At 41.2% G+C, this 17,816-nt stretch overlaps 1 protein-coding gene across 6 annotated transcripts in view; it reads right to left on the bottom strand.

The window, feature by feature from the left end:
* LOC132830115 (thyroid hormone receptor-associated protein 3-like) overlaps window positions 1-17,816 on the bottom strand; it is a 108,983-nt gene that overhangs the window by 82,392 nt on the left and 8,775 nt on the right. For 4 of the 6 annotated variants that reach the window (XM_060847602.1, XM_060847608.1, XM_060847605.1 and 1 more), the window contains exon 2: window positions 16,736-16,776. The exons of 1 other annotated variant lie outside the window; for it this stretch is intronic. The gene's annotated coding sequence lies outside the window, so the exon portion shown is untranslated. Of the gene's footprint in view, window positions 1-15,221; window positions 15,241-16,735; window positions 16,777-17,816 lie in introns of those variants that run through there. One more of the 6 variants, XM_060847604.1, reaches the window with a different exon arrangement.

Raw genomic sequence — 17,816 nt, 5'->3', positions numbered from 1 at the left:
TTCCTGACCCTCCAAACCCTGTTAACCAATAAGCCACAACCAGGAATGGGATGGAACTGTCTGCACTTAATTTGATAGATGTAGCTCCAACTCTGCAGAAGGTCAGAACCATTTAGGACAAGGATGGACATCCTATCCATTACCTTCAACGTGCACTCTTTCTTTCCCCCCAATCCCAGAACACAGTGACAGTAAAGTGCACAATCTACAATGCGCTAGAGTAACAGGACAAGGCAAGAGACAAATCAGAACATCAACCTTCACTATCGCTCAACACCACATACCCTCTTGATTCAGACATAAAATGTCAACCTTTTATTACAGTGAAAGAAGATTATGGCATCCAATTTACATAGAATCTAGGGTTTCTGGCTAAGACTGACTCATGCTATTTAAATAATACATTGGACCATAAAGGTAAGTTCCTGACTGTAGGGGCCATGCAGTTATCATTGGTGATATCACACTAGACAGGGGTCCAGTCCTGAAGTTTACAGTATGCCTCAGCTTCAGTACCTCTGCCTGTTGGTTGATAACTCCAACTCCTCACCAAGTCAGAAGACAATTGGCAAAAATTAAGACAAGATGGGGAACAGCACTGCAGGTGAAGCGAATATGAATAATGGAGGGTCTCACAGGAGAATAAAGGTTATCACCGCCCTGAAAATAAATTACTCGGAGCTGATTATTGAGCTCCAGCAATTGCTGGTGCCAAGTTTGTTACTCAAACCAGATGTCAACACAAACAGCCAGGAAAGAACTCAATAAATTCATAATGGAAGCATGTAAACCACTTGTACTTGGTGCTCACCACAGTACAAATATCCAATTCACTCGGTAATTATTCATTCATTAAACTATTAGTTTTATCTTGAAAAAAACTTAGTAGAGTTCTACTTCACTGCAACACCAGGAGATGCAGGTCAGCCTGGCTACTAAGCAACCTGATAGCTTTAGTCAAGAGTACCTGGCACCATGCCATAGAATACTACTCGATGGCAGCAACATCAAGGAGGCAGAACAAGCAGAGGCCAGATGCTTAACAACCCAGTTTGAGATCAATTACTAAAGGTTTTGCAAAGGGATATCAACTCTGCATAAAAACAGAATTCCACTGATTTTCAGCATCATGCAATGCTTTAGGGTTAAGCGATTACAGAATCAAATACTAATCCACAAATCTGTCAATGCCAGAGAAAGCCACAGGTAAACCGGATCCATTTAACATGCCTACAGAAACAGCGTGTGCATGATCAACATACAGGTCACAGGCTAGCAAGTAAACAAGAGGGGCAAGGTGTTGCATAGAACGTGAACGTATATGAGACAGATAAAACAACAACAGCATCCACAAGTAAGAGTGCAGGTAGAACCGTGAGAACGAGGCTAAGGGAGCTGGAAGGATGGAGTCCTCGGGGGAAAATAGCGAGTGATGAGAAAAGGAAAGACAAAGATAGAGACAACAGACACATGGAATTGAAAAATATGCCGAATAGCTCACCAAGTGGAATGTAAAAAACACAAAATAAAAGAAATTTGAGAGACTTTTCTTGCTCAATTCCTCTTTCAGAGGCGCTAGCTCATTTTCAACTGGCTGCAAGCTGTCAGAAAGCATTTTTTTAAAAATTGTTTAAATAAAAATTCCACTGACAAGGCAGCTGTTGATTCTGAAATGGACTCAATGAACCAGTTCGTGAGGAACAAAGCAAAGGGTTAAGTAGCCATTTCTAGAATGGATAATCGGTCCAGAGTTCAATTAAATTACCACACTGTGCCAAAACACAAGGAACTTGTTAAATAAAAAAAATACACCCACTGCGTCATGGTCAAACTGAGACAAAAATAAAAAGACTCCAGACAAGAGAACTGGGACTGTGATATGATATGAACTGACTTTCATAAGCTACCTTGCTCTTAAGATTATTGTTGAAATAAATTCCAGCCTTCAATCTTCTGAAGAGGAGTGCAACAAGATAAAAAAAAGACAAAGCTAATGACTCCAACCAGGAAAATGCTCTTTTCATGCAACACTCCAAAATCCAAAAAGTATAACACCTGAAAAGTTGCTAAAACTTCTCTGCACTCATTGTAAATAAAAACTAAGACAGGAAATAGAAGCGATAGCAAAGGCAGCGATGGAAAATAAATTTCCCAATTATCCGCACTACTTTTAAGGATTGCCAACACCCGTGAGCAGCTGGTCACCAGAAGATGCATAAACTGTTCCAGGTGACAGCAGTCCATTTTATGCCTGGCAAAAAACTCATAGCTCACATATCCAAACTCAACATAAATCTTTTAGTATGAGCAGTTGATCTGCTACTCTCCATGGCATTCTATAAAAGAGAACACACTCTCCTACTTGTACATTACCAGATGAATGGAGCGACTTTGACATATGTGCTTCACATTCTCAGTAAGAGCCTCCATTCCACAGTAGTTCTAAAACCTCACTCTGAAGCTGAGAGTTTGATTGAGAGCCCAGGACAGGTACAGCATGCTGGGATATCATAGCAATTATGGAAACATGACTCAGGGATGGGCAGGACTGGCAGCTGAATGTTCCAGGATACAAATGCTATAGGAAGGATAGAAAGGGAGGCAAAAGAGGATGGGGAGTGGCATTTTTGATAAGGGATGGCATTACAGCTGTGCTGAGGGAGGATATTCCCGGAAATACATCCAGGGAAGTTATTTGGGTGGAACTGAGAAATAAGAAAAGGATGATCACCTCATTGGGATTATATTATAGACTCCCCAATAGTCAGAGGGAAATTGAGAAACAAACTTGTAAGGAGATCTCAGTTATCAGTAAGAATAATAGGGCAGTTATTACAGGGGATTTTAAACTTTCCAAACATCGACTGGGACTGCCATAGTGTTAAAGGTTTAGATGGAGAGGAATTTCTTCAGTGTGTACAAGACAATTTTCTGATTCAGTACGTGGATGTACCTACTAGAGAAGGTGCAAAACTTGACCTACTCTTGGGAATTAAGGCAGGGCAGGTGACTGAGGTGTCAGTGGGGGAGCACTTTGGGGCCAGCGACCATAATTCTATTCATTTTAAAATAGTGATGGAAAAGGATAGACTAAAAGTTGAAGTTCTAAATTGAAGGCAGGCCAATTTTGATGGTATTAGGCAAGAACTTTCAAAAGCTGATTGGAGGTAGATGTTTGCAGGTAAAGGGATGGCTGGAAAATGGGAAACCTTCAGAAATGAGATAACAAGAATCCAGAGAAAGTATATCCCTGTCAGGGTAAAAGGGAAGGCTGGTAGGTATAGGGAACATTGGATGACTAAAGAAATAGAGGGTTTGGTTAAGAAAAAGAAGGAAGCATATGTCAGGTATAGACAGGATAGATCGAGTCAATCCTCAGAAGAGTATAAAGAAAGTAGGAGTATACTTAAGAGGGAAATCAGGAGGGCAAAACAGGGACATGAGATAGCTTTGGCAAATAGAATTAAGGAGAATCCCAAAGGGGTTTTACAAATATATTAAGGACAAAAGGGTAACTAGGGAGAGAATAGGGCCCCCCAAAGATCAGCAAGGCAGCCTTTGTGTGGAGCCACAGAAAATGGGGGAAGATACTAAATGAATATTTTGCATCAGTATTTACTGTGGAAAAGGATATGGAAGAGATAGACTGTAGGGAAATAGATGGTGACATCTTGCAAAATGTCCAGATTACAGAGGAGGGAAGTGTTGGATGTCTTGAAACAGTTAAAAGTGAATAAATCCCCAGGACATGATCAGGTTTACCTGAGAACTCTGTGCGAAGCTGGAGAAGTGATTGCTGGGCCTCTTGCTGAGATATTTGTATCATCGATAGTCACAGGTGAAGTGCCAGAAGACTGGAGGTTGGCAAACGTGGTGCCACTGTTTAAGAAGGGCGGTAAAGACAAGTGGGGAACTATAGACCGGTGAGCTTGACCTCGGTGGTGGGAAAGTTGTTGGAGGGAATCCTGAGGGACAGGATGTACATGTATTTGGAAAGGCAAGGACTGATTAGGGATAGTCAACATGGCTTTGTGCGTGGGAAATCATGTCTCACAAACTTGATTGAGTTTTTTGAATAAGTGACAAAGAAGATTGATGAGGGCAGAGCAGTAGATGATCTATATGGACTTCAGTAAGGCATTCGACAAGGTTCCCCATGGGAGCAAGGTTTAGCAAGGTTAGCAAGGTTAGATCTCATGGAATACAGGGAGAACTAGCCATTTGGATACAGAACTGGCTCAAAGGTAGAAGCCAGAGGGTGATGGAGGAGAGTTGTTTTTCAAACTGGAGGCCTGTGACCAGTGGAGTGCCACAAGGATCGGTGCTGGGCCCTCTACGTTTTGTCATTTACATAAATGATTTGGATGCGAACATAAGAGGCACAATTAGTAAGTTTGCAGATGACACTAAAGTTGGAGGTGCAGTGAACAGCGAAGAGGATCTGGACCAGATGGAACAATGGGCTGAGAAGTGGCAGATGGAATTTAATTCAGAAAAATGCGAGGTGCTGCATTTTGGGAAAGCAAAACTTATCAGGATTTATACACTTAATGGTAAGGTCCTAGGAAGTGTTGCTGAACAAAGAGACCTTGGAGTGCAAGGTTCATAGTTCCTTGAAAGTGGAGTCACAGGTAGATAGGAAGTGAAGTAGGCATTTGGTATGCTTCCCTTTATTGGTCAGAGTATTGAGTACAGGAGTTGGGAGGTCATGTTGTGACTGTACAGGACATTGGTTCGGCCACTGTTGGAATATAAGGGGCATGGATAGGATAAATAGTCAAAGTCTTTTCCCTGGGGTCGGGGAGTCCAGAACTAGAGGGCATAGGTTTAGGGTGAGAGGGGAAAGATATAAAAGAGACCAAAGGGGCAACTTTTTCATGCAGAGGGTGGTACGTGTATGGAACAAGCTGCCAGAGGATGTGGTGGAGGCTGGTACAAATTGCAAAATTTAAGAGGCATTTGGATGGGTATATGAATAGGAAGGGTTTGGAGGGATATAGGCCAGGCACTGGCAGATGGGACTAGATTGGGTTGGGATATCTGTTTGGCATGGACGGGTTGGACCAAAGTGTCTGATTCCATGCTGTACATCTCTATGACTATGATATAGTTACACAGCAAAGCTCTCCTTAAGGTGACGCAAGCTCTACCACAGTAGAGAGACATTCTTCAATTGCAGGTAAGTTGGTTGTATGTTGTTTGACCAAGACAATTAGGGGGAAAGAGTGCAGATTTCCTACTTGGACAATATCAGTTTCTTTCACCTCGGTCTAGACTGGGCTTGAACAAAAGGGGGAAAAAAAACGGACTAGTACTGAACCTATATCATACTACTCATACAAACTGCAGGATATACATCCATGCTTCACAACCCTCCAACCACAAGGGATGAACCCAGATTTCTCCAGTTTCCTCATTTCCCCTCCCCCCAACTTGTCTCAGTCAAATCCCTCGAACTCAGCACTGCCTTCCTAACCTGCAATCTTCTTCCTGACCACTCCATCCCCACCCCCACATCGGCCTATCACCCTCACCTTGACCTCCTTCCACCTATCGCATTTCCAACGCCCCTCCCCCAAGTCGCCCCTCCCCCAAGTCCCCCCTCCCTACCTTTTACCTTAGCCTGCTGGACACAATTTCCTCATTCCTGAAGAAGGGCTCATGCCCGAAACGTTGATTCTCCTGTTCCTTGGATGCTGCCTGACCTGCTGCGCTTTTCCAACAACACATTTTCAGCTCTGATCTCCAGTATCTGCAGTCCTCACTTTCTCCACCATAACTGCAGCTATGACCTGGTTTACCTACCTGCATGTTCCCTTCACAGGATCTAGTACCACTTACTCAACTACTTCCTTTCAATGTGCTACATTAAAGTTACACAACCAAAAGCATGCTGACTGGACCAGTTGCACAAAGAATGGTCAGAAAGCAATAAATGCTTTACCAGAATATAATTATTGAATGATTACCTGTTAGCCTTGTTATAGTCAGACATGCTGGATATGTTAAGCACAATGAAAGAAATACAGATTTATTAAGGTAATGACCCAAATTAGGGGGTACAATTCTAAGTTAAGAGGTTTCCAATTTAAGAGGGATAAAAGGGTTTTTTTTCTCTTTTCCAGGGATCATTACTGTTGGGAACTCTCTATCCCACTGAGAAGATGAGGTTGGGTCATTAAATATATTCAAGACTGAATTAATGAAGGTTTTGATCAACAACAGAATTTTGAGAGAAGTAGATGTAAAGAGTTAAGGCCACGATCAAATCAGTCATGATTTTCTTGAATAGTGGAAAAGGTTCAACTCTTACTCCTTTTCTAATGATATTAGTATGCCTTACATCCCTTAATGAGCTCTGTTGGAAAGGTGCTTCTGTGGTTACAGGGGCCTGAGTTTATCACCATATTTGTAAATGACTTTAGATGAAGGAAGGGAGGCATATTTAAGGTTGTCAACGGAGTTAAAGCAGGAAGGAACAAAAAGTTGATGTGAAACATGGATAAATTGAGTGAATGGACATAAGTGTGGCAGATGGAGTTTAATATGGAAGAACAGAGGGGTTAAAGTTGGATGCAAGAAAAAAGACCAGAGCATTATCTAAATGATGTGATGATGTCAACTGCAGAAAAGCAGAAGTCACTAAAAGCTGGTAGATAGGTGAAAAATTTGTTCAGAAGGCAAGGAAGGTTAGTTTTATTGCAAGAGGCCTAAAACACAGAGGAACCTCGATTATCCGAATACCAATTATCTGAAAAAAATAATCCAAAGGAGATCGCGAGGTCCTGACAGAAACATTTTCACAAAGACGTGTGTCCAACACTGATGGTATCTTTTGTTTCGAGTGATCAGAAGTGGGTTTGGGAGGCGGGCAGGGACGCGGTATTAGGCAGTGTTTGGGGTGTAAATGGGGGGCAGTGTTTCGGGGCGGGCAGGGGAGGTGTTGGACGGGGTTTGGGGGCGCAGTGTTAGGCAGGATGGTTGGGCGGGAGGCAGTGTTGGACGAGGATTGGGGGTGGATGGGGGAGGTATTGGTCAGGGTTTGGGGAGGTGGAAGGGGGGGGCAGTGTTGGACGGGGTTTGAGAGGTGGACAGGTGCATGATATTGGGCAGTGTTTGGGGTGTGGATGGGGGGGGCATGTTGGATGGGGTTTGGGGGGTAGATGGGGGCCAGTGTTAGGCAGGGTTTGGGGGTGGACGGGAGGCAGTGTTGGACGGGTTTGGGGGGTGAATAGGGTCTGGGGTTAGGCGGGGGGAGATATTGGACAGGGTTTGGCAGGTGGATTGGGGGGAGCATTGGACAGGGTTTGAGGGGTGGATGGGAGGATGGGGCCAGTGTTGGGCAGTGTTTGGGGGTGGGTGGGAGGCGGTGTTGGACGGGGTTTGGTGGGGGCAGTGTTGGACGGGGTTTGGGGGTGGGCGAGGGGAGATGTTGGACGGGGTTTGGGGGTGGATATGGGGGCAGTGTTGGACAGGGTTTGGAGGGTGGAGGGGTGACAGTGTTAGGTATGGTTTAGGAGTGGGCGGGGGAAGGCGTTGGACAGGGCTTTTTGGGGGTCAGCGGGGGGGGTCTCACGCGCGGTATGCTGTGCTGCAGTCTCCTGAACAGTGACAAAACTTAATAGAAACTCCGAGCCCCAGAGGAAAGGTATTGAATCAATTAACCAATTAATCAATTATCCAAACGAAACAGTGCCCACCCATCTCGTTCGGATAATCAAGGTTCCTCTGCAGAAAGTAGCAGTTGTGTTATGGAGATGCTGCTGGGAACGCATTTATATTTTATGGACAACTGGAATATGGGCATATTTGGACATTACTGGATTTGCAAAGGATTTAGCAAGTGATTGCTTAGAATTGGAAAGTCAAAAGGTTCAAGAGACAGTAGTTTATTCGTGGTTTACAAAACATAAGCACCTGTGGAAAACTGTGTTCAGAAAAGCATTGAAAATGAGATAGGAGTGGGGTCTTATTGCATTAATTGTTGACCAAATATACCTGGAGTACCCTCATGGACCAAGCTGTGACCTAGCAACAGCCTCTGGGCTGAAGTGATGAGGGTTTTCTCTGCACGGACTGGGCAGTTGCTCGAGAAGTTTACAAAGACAGAGCAATACCATCTCAGTCAGTAACAGTCAGAGCTTAGAGCTGAACACAGCATGCTCCACCTCTGTGAAGTGGTTTGAAGAAACCTGAAGATTGCAAATATCAGCACTCCTACTTCCATCTCATCTGAAGTCTCGTTTGAAACTTTTCTATTATTCTGCAACTGTTAGCAATCAAATTCCATTGAAAATAAACTTTTAAAAAACTCCAAAGTGTCAAGCCAATTTTGCTGCCTAAATCCACCCCCACCCCCTTAACCTAGAGACATTTATCTTTCTTTGTTTATTTTTATTCCCCATCCACAATGACCCTGCAGAGTCATGTATTATCTTGGACCTTCTGTGTATAATGTCTGTGCGTGTTTAGGATGAAGGGGGTTAATTCATATGGGACTTAGCTGATAATTAGTTCGTCACTTGCTCAAAACACATTTGCCTGTAACGAACATGCTGTTTTGAGTTTGTTGAAAAGCCTGGTACAAGTATGCTTTGTTCCAGTTATCAGTAATAGAGACAAACAAGCGGACTATTTTTGGTGATTGAAAAAGAATTTACACTTTGATATGGCTTGTGAAGCAGTGGGACTCAATTTCCATCACACTTCTCCTGCCAGTTGAAACACTGTACAAAGCTCTACGTGAACTAATTTTGATAAGTTTGTAAATCTTCAGGCATCACAAGGAAGATATACAGACCATGGTGGGGTTACAACCCAGATGCACCAAAATAATACTGGGACGAAAAGGGTTAGAAGAATTAGTCTTGTAGGTGGAGAAGATTAATGGTTAAATGTACTGGAGATGCTGAAGACGATGAAAGGAGGTGGTCTGGTAGCAAAGAAACTATTTCCTGTAGTGAGGAAATCCAGGAAACAATCTTAAAATTAGATCAAGGCCAAAGGTATGTCAGGAAGTATTTCCTCACACAAAGGTTGGTGAAAATCTGGAATCTCCACTCATCTGAAAAAAGCAACTAAAACTGGAGGTAATTGAGAAATTCAAAATGGAGATTGATGACTTTTACTAGGTGAGAATGTTAATGGATAAGGACCAAAGGCAGGTAAGTAGAGTTAAGATATAATTGAACGCTGGTGGAACAAGTTTGATTAATGTGCACTTTCACTGTGGAAAATTACAAACTTGGCCCAATAGCAAAGGATTGGCACACTTCTCATTTTACTTAGATTTGCAAGTTAACAACGGGGCACTGGAGGTATTGGAAATGGGTTAACAAAGTGGGAAAACATTCATTATGAAGAGCCATTTAACAATATTAGAAGCATTCAGTATGTAAGATCAGTTTAACAAGGTGACAAGTATTCATTATGTGAAGCCAGTTAAGGGAAAAATATTTATTGTTTAACAGCAGATGGCTTAATCTTTCTTGTTGATGCTTATTGACTGTAATGTTCACCCAATATGTATGTTGCTTATCTGGATGCTCCTCCCTGTAAAATAACTATATAGTTCATTGAGAAACCGTTGTTCGAGAGAAGATCGGTAATCCATGTGCACATGGGTGATCATTCTTTCTCCCTCCAGGACCCGAAATAAAGATGAAGGAGATAGAACTATACTGTGTCGCTGAGCGTTTTGCTTCGACTGAGGGGGGAAACAAGATGACAATACTGGCATAGTCAGCAGGATCCAAACGACTGGTTACAATCGGACGGTGTTAGCGGCTACCCGGAACATCGGTATCTCGAGACAGATGGGCCCACAAGGTAAAATTTTAAACCTTTGTCCCTCTCAATATTCCTGTGTGCCAGACTGGTCCCTTCACTCAAATCACTCTCTATTCTACAGATTCCTTGAACGGTAATTAGTTCAGTCGAGAGACACAGTATTGCAAGCACACTGGCAGGCAGAGATTCGAGTCTTCTGCACAGTACTAGGGTTCGGGTCCCCTGGGTGGGTTAATTTGAGTTGAGTTCTCTGGGTGGATTAATTTAAGACTCAAGCCCCCCTGTGTTTAACTGCGGCTCGAGCCCCTTGTGAGGAATAAAGTGAGAAATTTGAGGCTCTACGAGTTTTTGTTCTGGGAGAAGAGCGTGGCTTGGATTGCAGAGCCATGTGGTCTGCTGCAAGGGCTTCTCTAAGAGAAATTTCAGTGAGAGGATGCAAAAAAACCCCACAAAATTAAAAATGAGCAACGCTGAAATTACGGTTGTATTAATACTTGGGATGAAAAGGGAAAGTTTCAATCTAAATTGTGCCATGCTGTGTAAAAATTTTGGTTTGTTAAAATAGTGGTTTGGAAAATCCTTTTAAGTAACTGTTTTGCCTTGTTTGAATCAGGATCTCAATTTCGTGTGTTTTGTGGGCTATGTAATGGGGCAGATTTTGTTTTTACAATGAAACTGTACCATATTATGTCCTTTTTAAAAGTATCAAACTTGCAACCTTGAAACAAATTGATTGAGTACCTTGAGCCCCTGATTTGCTTCAAATTCTACAATGCCTGTTTTAAAAAAGTCAGTGGTCATGCTTTAGCCAGAGGAGGGTACTGTATTAAAATATCTTTGCTGTTGCTGTGTTTTTAATGCAGTGTTCACAAAAAGAAGAGTACATTTTGAGTTTGATGTTTTGTTAAGATTTTCAAGAATATTAGAACTTGAGGCTGAGCTGTTTCAGTTCTGTTAATTATTGTTAAGATTTCATTGGCCCCCTTCATATTGCAAATTCAAAGAATGTTGATCTTGACCAAAGTTGCCACTGTAATTTTGACTGTTTTATTTGGAAAGTTTCATTTGGGGAACATGGTTTAAAATATTCAGCATTTGTTTTCCACAATTATTTGAGACTTAAATCTGAACTGAAACTGCCTCTTCAATTGCTAAAGCACAGGAAACATTTTGTTGTTTGTTTGCTGTTCCAAATTTTGGAAATACTTTTCCTGACAGCTTTCACACTGGCCAAGTATCAATTTGTTAAAGGAAAATTATTTCTGAATAACCTGAAAGGGGTCTCCTGAGGGTTTGATTTTAGGACTATTGATTGTTGTTTATAATTGACTGAATTGCTTTGACAGTGCAATTTAGAAGTTTATGGATTGTAAAACAATTTGATGACGTCATAAATAGTAAACAGAATAACAGACTTCAAGACAACTAAGAATGTTGAAACAGGGAGACAATTTAGTGTAGTTAAATGTGTAACTGCCTTCATACTGATATATACCTTGGTAAGGAAGGAATGAGAGGGGAAATGCAGAGATACATTCAGTAGCGAATATCTTCTCTAGAGTTTCTCCATTCACAGGTAAGCACGCCTTCGGACCACTGCCCTCCACAACCTGATCTAACGGATCCAATCAGCTCCCCAGTCATGAGCATGAAGAGTGAATAAGCTAACAACCGTGAAGAGGAGATTGGTATGCTTTTTGTAGGTGGTCTTTCTATGGACATTAAACCATGAGCTTTATCTTGTCTTTTGATCATTATGGGGATATGAAGGTTCACTGATCAACTGAACATCACAACAGCCAATTGGCTTTGTTACATTTAACAGCAGAGCAGGAGCAGAAGGGCTTGCAGTGGTCACTAAGGACTGTGGATTTAAGAACTTTACTGGTGAATGTTTTTCCATGAGCAGATTTTGCAAACTATATTCACTGTAATGGACTAGTAAGTTTTGCCATAATCAGTGTATGTTGTGTTTTAATAACTTGCTTAATTACTGGCTGTCAGTATGAGATGATAAAGGAGGGAATGAGAATATGTATAGGGTATAAGCAGGTAGGGAAAGTGTTAAGTTCTGAGTTTTGTGAAACAAGGTTCAGCTGAGCATGATGCAGATCAGATAAGAACTTACAGTTAACAATGAGGTGCTGGAGGCAAGAGTAATGGGTTAACAAGGTGGAAAAGCAGTCATTATGAAGAGCCATTTAACAAAATTAGAAGCATTCAATATGTAAGGTCAGTTTAACAAGGTGAAAAGTATTCGTTATGAGAAGCCCATTTACAAGGTTAAGAACAGCAGATAGCTTAATCTTCACTGTTGATGCTCGCTGATTGTAATGGTCATGCAATCAATATATATGTTACCTTATCTGGATACTCCTCCCTTTAAAATGAAGTGAAATGGAAAATGATTGGGATTAGCTTGGATAGAACCCTGGAGTGGGCATCAGCATAGCTGCCACTGATTTTATGACTCGGGAGAACTGGGTAGAAAGTTGGGAGATTCCAAAGATCGGGTAGGGAGGGTGTAGGAATTCCCCCAGACCTACAACAGCAAGTGAGTAAACCAACTCATTAACATTTGGAAAAGTGCTTCTACTCCCATTGCAGAGAAAGAGAAAGGAAATTATTACATCAAAATAAACAAATAATCCAACAAACCCTACAGTCAGGACTCCCTCACAGCTACTCGAGTAAAGTGGGATATCAAGTAACAGCCCAAGAAATTCTGAATATTTATCATTCAATTCAGAAAACAATGATCTTCCATTTTGAAGTTAAACTTTCGATTCGTATTTTGCTTAAGGAGATAGCAGATGTAACACACTGCCCAGCAACCCCATCAACAGACTACTCTTGTCCCAACTCAAATGCTGAGGGTCTGGCAATTTTGACAGATACTCCCAATGGTTTCAAAGTGAATAAATTTAACTAGGCAAAAGCTTGGTCCAGGTGGCTAAGAATCTGGGGTAGAGTTGGAAGAGACTGTTTGTATGTGAGACAGGGTCACACAGAACAGAAGACTGAGTTCAAGTCCTGACCTGAGACAGATTGCTCTAAAGAGTTTCTGCTGATTGAGCTCTCCAAATGGCCCCAATGCTCGGGTCTGTTCAGAAGACAGGAAATTACTCAAATACAATGTTTTTGATAATACATCTGGCCTGTCATTACTCATAGGTTGGACTCAGCTTCCAGTATGACCAAGGGTGTGTAATAACGTCCAAACAGATTGATTTGAAAATATCTCTAGTCTGGTCACTGAAGTATTGTTGCTGGCAGTGCAATTACACTTCAGCAAGATTGAAGGTCTGAAAGAGAGGAAAGGTAGAAAAAAATTCTTAAAAACAGAACACTTGCTAACATGTTTCAGACTTGAATTCTGAGCTTAAAGAACTAAAGAATCTGGCTTGCTTTGGACTGGGATCCAGATTCAACCACAGAATTTGTTGCAGGCAAGTTCAAGTTCAGGATTGTGGACAACTACACAAAAAAAAGGGGTCAGGTACTTCAGCTCTCCAGTGACTGAAAAGATTAGGAGGGTATGTTGACTGCCAATACAATAGACGCTGATGTGAAAATGCTTTGTCAAAATTTTAGTTTTACATTTATGAGAAAAGTTCTTCTTAGAAATGTTGGCAGTTTCCACTTAATCTACTAAAACATTCTGGTCAATGAATAGATCACATGGACTGGGGTACCTAGTTCCTCATAGTCTCTTGGTTTGTGGTGAGAATGCTAACTGGCTCTTTAACTGGTCTGCATTAATCATGATTTACTCGGAAACTGCAGTACAATGACCACCTCATATGCTCACAGCGCATTTGTTTAAAAACCGAGCAAATTTCAAAATGTACAATTACCGAACAATACTCCCATAAAATAGCATTCTTTTCATGTCCAAAGAAAGCTGCGGAAGTGGAACTATTCTCAGTCCAGCACAATTCTGACAATAACCCTGGACCCAGGATGGGGAAGGGTGCAGACAAGGTGGTCAGTCAGTGGAAACTTCCTTCCCAGTGGTGGTTCCAGTCAAAGTGAACTTCCATTTCCAAAGAAAACACAAGCAACACTTAACCCCACAGTCTGTACTGGGTAGCTGTCAAGCTGAAGTGGGACATTTAGCCCTTAGCCTACTCCACCACTCAGCAAGTTTTCTGTTCAATTCCACTTCCAAGCAATACCACCACGTTTCTTAGTTTTTGAGAAGCTATTAACCTTTCCTTACTATACCTAATCACTAATCATCCACTGCTTTCTGGTGTGTACAATTTTTGAAAAAAGTTGTTTTTTTTCCTTCAATTAGCTCTAAATGTAAAGTCCTTTAAGAATGTTATGTTTCAATTAAATCAATTCTCATTCTTCTAAACTCCAAGGAACAGCAGACATGGCTGCTCAATCTCCCCTCATCCCACTCAACCCCATAAACTATCAATACATCACATCCAGGCTATGTCTTCCCTCAGATAAGGAGTGTGTGGTATTGCACACAGTACTCAAAGCGTGACAAAGTCCTTGTATAAAATCACTTAAAAAATTCCAATCCATTCATAACAACAGGCAGTACGCCACTTGTCTTCCTCATTACTTAATTTAATACATATCCACTTTCTGAGGTTCATATACAAGCAACTGTCATGGTCAGAATGTCGATCAGAAATGCCACAGAAAAACTGCATTCTTTCCTGTTAAAAATGACCAACCTTGCTGCACTCAAAAAAGTTTAAGGCAAATCACAATCCTATTTCCAGAAACCCCTGCATTGTATAGATAACACAAAGTGCTTGGAGTTGTGCCATCTGCTTCGAGCTAGTTCCAGTCAAGAGAAAACCCCAAGATTCATTCTGTCAAAATGGGTTATTTTAGTTGTTTCTTCAGTCAAAATGGATAAGCTGAAGGAGCTGTTAGCTTAATGCAATTTCAATTAACACAACGAGATGGGCCCTCAGTACATGAAATCTCATGAGTGAAAACAGAGCTTATTCAATTACAAATATACAATTCTGAGATTCTAATCAATTTCTATTGATCTGTCCAAGGACAAAAGGACTTAAGGCTGAGCTCGCTGTCCACGTCAAACCATCCATGTCCAACTCTAAACGGTTAGCTGGAAAGAAGCCTACACTTCACCGCTAAGACCAGCTCACCGAAGAAACCATTACTGGGCACTGACCTCTGGAAATTTGTAACTCACATGAACTGATTTTCAATGCCTCTACATTTACTAAAATCTGTAACTTATAACTTTGATTCTGCATTCCTTAATTTCCTAACTGCTTGTATGTGCAAATGAAGCTGCATGGCAATTCCGCCAATTCTGCATTTTTAAAAATTAACCCCCTATCTTTGATTTCACCTTCAAGGATTTTGTTGTGGGTAGTTTTTGTCTAAAATTTGGAATTCAAAACCCAAGTTTTGGTAAACACACTCTTGCTTACCTTGGTAGCTGATAGGAGATAAAAAGGGGAAGGAGTAAATCAAACAATACTTCGCTGTCTCCGACCTAAGAGAGGTAAATCAATCATAATTTAAAATTAGGCCCAATCTCCCTTTGTCTGTTACAACATTCAGCTACTTCTGAATGTAAACCTTCCCCAAACTGTCAACATTCAACAGATACACTGCTTTAGTTAGACAATCAAAATGAATACCTCCACACTTCATAATGCATTCCATGTGCCACGTTTTTCTGTGCACACACCTGTCAACAGCTCTTCGCAACCTCTTCCAGACTTATCTGATAAAGATAGGTCTGTTGAATTCTAAGCTGAAAATGTGTTGCTGGTTAAAGCGCAGCAGGTCAGGCAGCATCCAAGGAACAGGAAATTCGACGTTTCGACATTTCCTGATGAAGGGCTTATGCCCGAAACGTCGAATTTCCTGTTCCTTGGATGCTGCCTGACCTGCTGCGCTTTAACCAGCAACACATTTTCAGCTCTGATCTCCAGCATCTGCAGACCTCACTTTTTACTATTGAATTCTAACCCAGTTTATATCTACCTTAGTACTGTTATCAAGCTTAAAAAAAAGGACTGAGTATAGATTATCAATCGCTAATATCCAATCAGTGAGCCTTGCAATATCCCACTCATAGCCTGAAAATATCCCAGTTACTCCTCCTTCTGCTGCCTGCTATACTTGTTGTAAAAGTAAAGATATCTTGATAGCAGAGATACATTTGTTGTAGATCTAACTTGTACTGTATCTGCCCTCTCAATGTTTTACACCCAAACCTGGGAAGGAAAAAACCATAGTTCTATTACAACATTTAAAAGGATGGTTGTATTAATAGGCAGGGTTTAGAGGGATATGGACCAAATGCCAGCAAATAGGACTCTATTCATTTAAGATATCTGGTCAGCACAGGCGGGTTGGACCGAAGGGTCTGTGTCTATGTTGTACAACTTTATGGCTCTGTTCTATTTTAAAGCTAACTGCACATCGCTCTGAACAAACACATGAGCAAGAACTACTTTGGAACTCCAAACTCTAGCAAAGTACATGCAGGTTTTATGAACCACAATCCTGGCCTAATCTTTTACCATTAAATGAATAATAACAGACCCTAAAATTATAGCAATCAAACCACCCAGTCTACAATGAAATTACATTGTGCAAATTAGCTAAACACATCTCGCTTCTATGTCTACTATAAACAGCAACACAAAAAGATTCAATCACAATTGCAAGCATCAATATCCCTGAAAGTACATTTCTAATTATTGGGACATTAAAAAGGCCACAGTCTAAGAAGAGAAATGCAGTTGATAATGTCAATGTCAGAGCTTTCAGAAATGAATTCCAACATACTACAGAGGTAATCCAAACAAGTTTCTGGTGGGGACCTGCAGAGATTCTTGTGGTGGAACAAGTCACCAATATTCGGATTTAAAATCCTCCAGTCGCTGGTATGAATCAACAATCCTAACATGAATGATTGGCTGCTGCTTACCTGCCGCTTAACAGGGCTCAATCTCAGGATGCCACAGCAACCTGCCAAAGAACATAAACTCATGGTTAGTGCAATAGTAGCAACATATCATGCAAATTAAAAACACAGACACTGCAGTGAAGGGGAGGAAGAGGGACAGTTCCATTGAATTGTATTAGCTTGGCCTATTTGGTACTGTCAGTCACATCATGGGCTATAAACGACATCAAAACCTGTACTACAGTGTATTATTAAAGAGGTATTGCATTGCTGAAAGCATTGTCGTTAATACAGGATGGAAAACGAAGGCCCAATCTCCATGTCCCAGTCTATATAAAAGTTCAAAGAGTCCTGAACAATATCCATCTCTGAACTAATGGATTTTTAAAAATCATTGTACAAATGCTCATAATGAAACGCCTGTGTGCTAACTGCCTGCTGCACTTGTTATATTGGTTATGATCCCAGTTAATGTCATTACTGGATGAGTCAGATCCCAGACTGAAATCAGGCTGAATAGATCATATTTTGTTTTTGGTCCTGTTTTAATGAGTTGGACTCTCACTAAGACAAAAGCAGGTGAAGGTCCAGATATGGGCTCAATAACAAAACAGAACAAAACCAACTAGGTGTATATAACATGCACAAAGATTTTGAAATATATGATAAAAAGTCTAATCCCACTAATCCAAAAAGCACCTCTTTACAGTATTCACACTAAAGAGATTCTCTTCTCTAAAACTTCTATGTGGCTTAAATTAACTGTGACTTCAACTCCTAGTCTTGAGACTCAGACAGCCTGTTCCTGGAGCCTTCGGGACTGAGCTTAAACTTAGTCAGCTTCAACCAACACCTTCAACATTTTAACCAAACACTTTTGTTCTGGAGCTTTTCCTAAATGGCTTACACTGAGATGATCCATTTCTTAATAATTCTGACTACACTTTCTTTCTCAGGAGCAATTACTTAACACAGCCACCTTTAGCCAAGTACTCTGTCAAACTGCCCAAACTAAAACTAAAACAAAAATCCAGGTATTTCCCTAATCAAAAGAAAAAGACCAATTCCTGATTCTCATTCTGGAGCCTAATGCACAACTGTT

Source organism: Hemiscyllium ocellatum, chromosome 30, assembly GCF_020745735.1.
Source record: "Hemiscyllium ocellatum isolate sHemOce1 chromosome 30, sHemOce1.pat.X.cur, whole genome shotgun sequence".
In the NCBI taxonomy this organism is placed as follows: Eukaryota; Metazoa; Chordata; class Chondrichthyes; order Orectolobiformes; family Hemiscylliidae; genus Hemiscyllium; species Hemiscyllium ocellatum.
The sequence above is the reverse complement of the archived record's forward strand: the minus strand, read 5'-3'. Positions and strand labels throughout refer to the sequence as shown.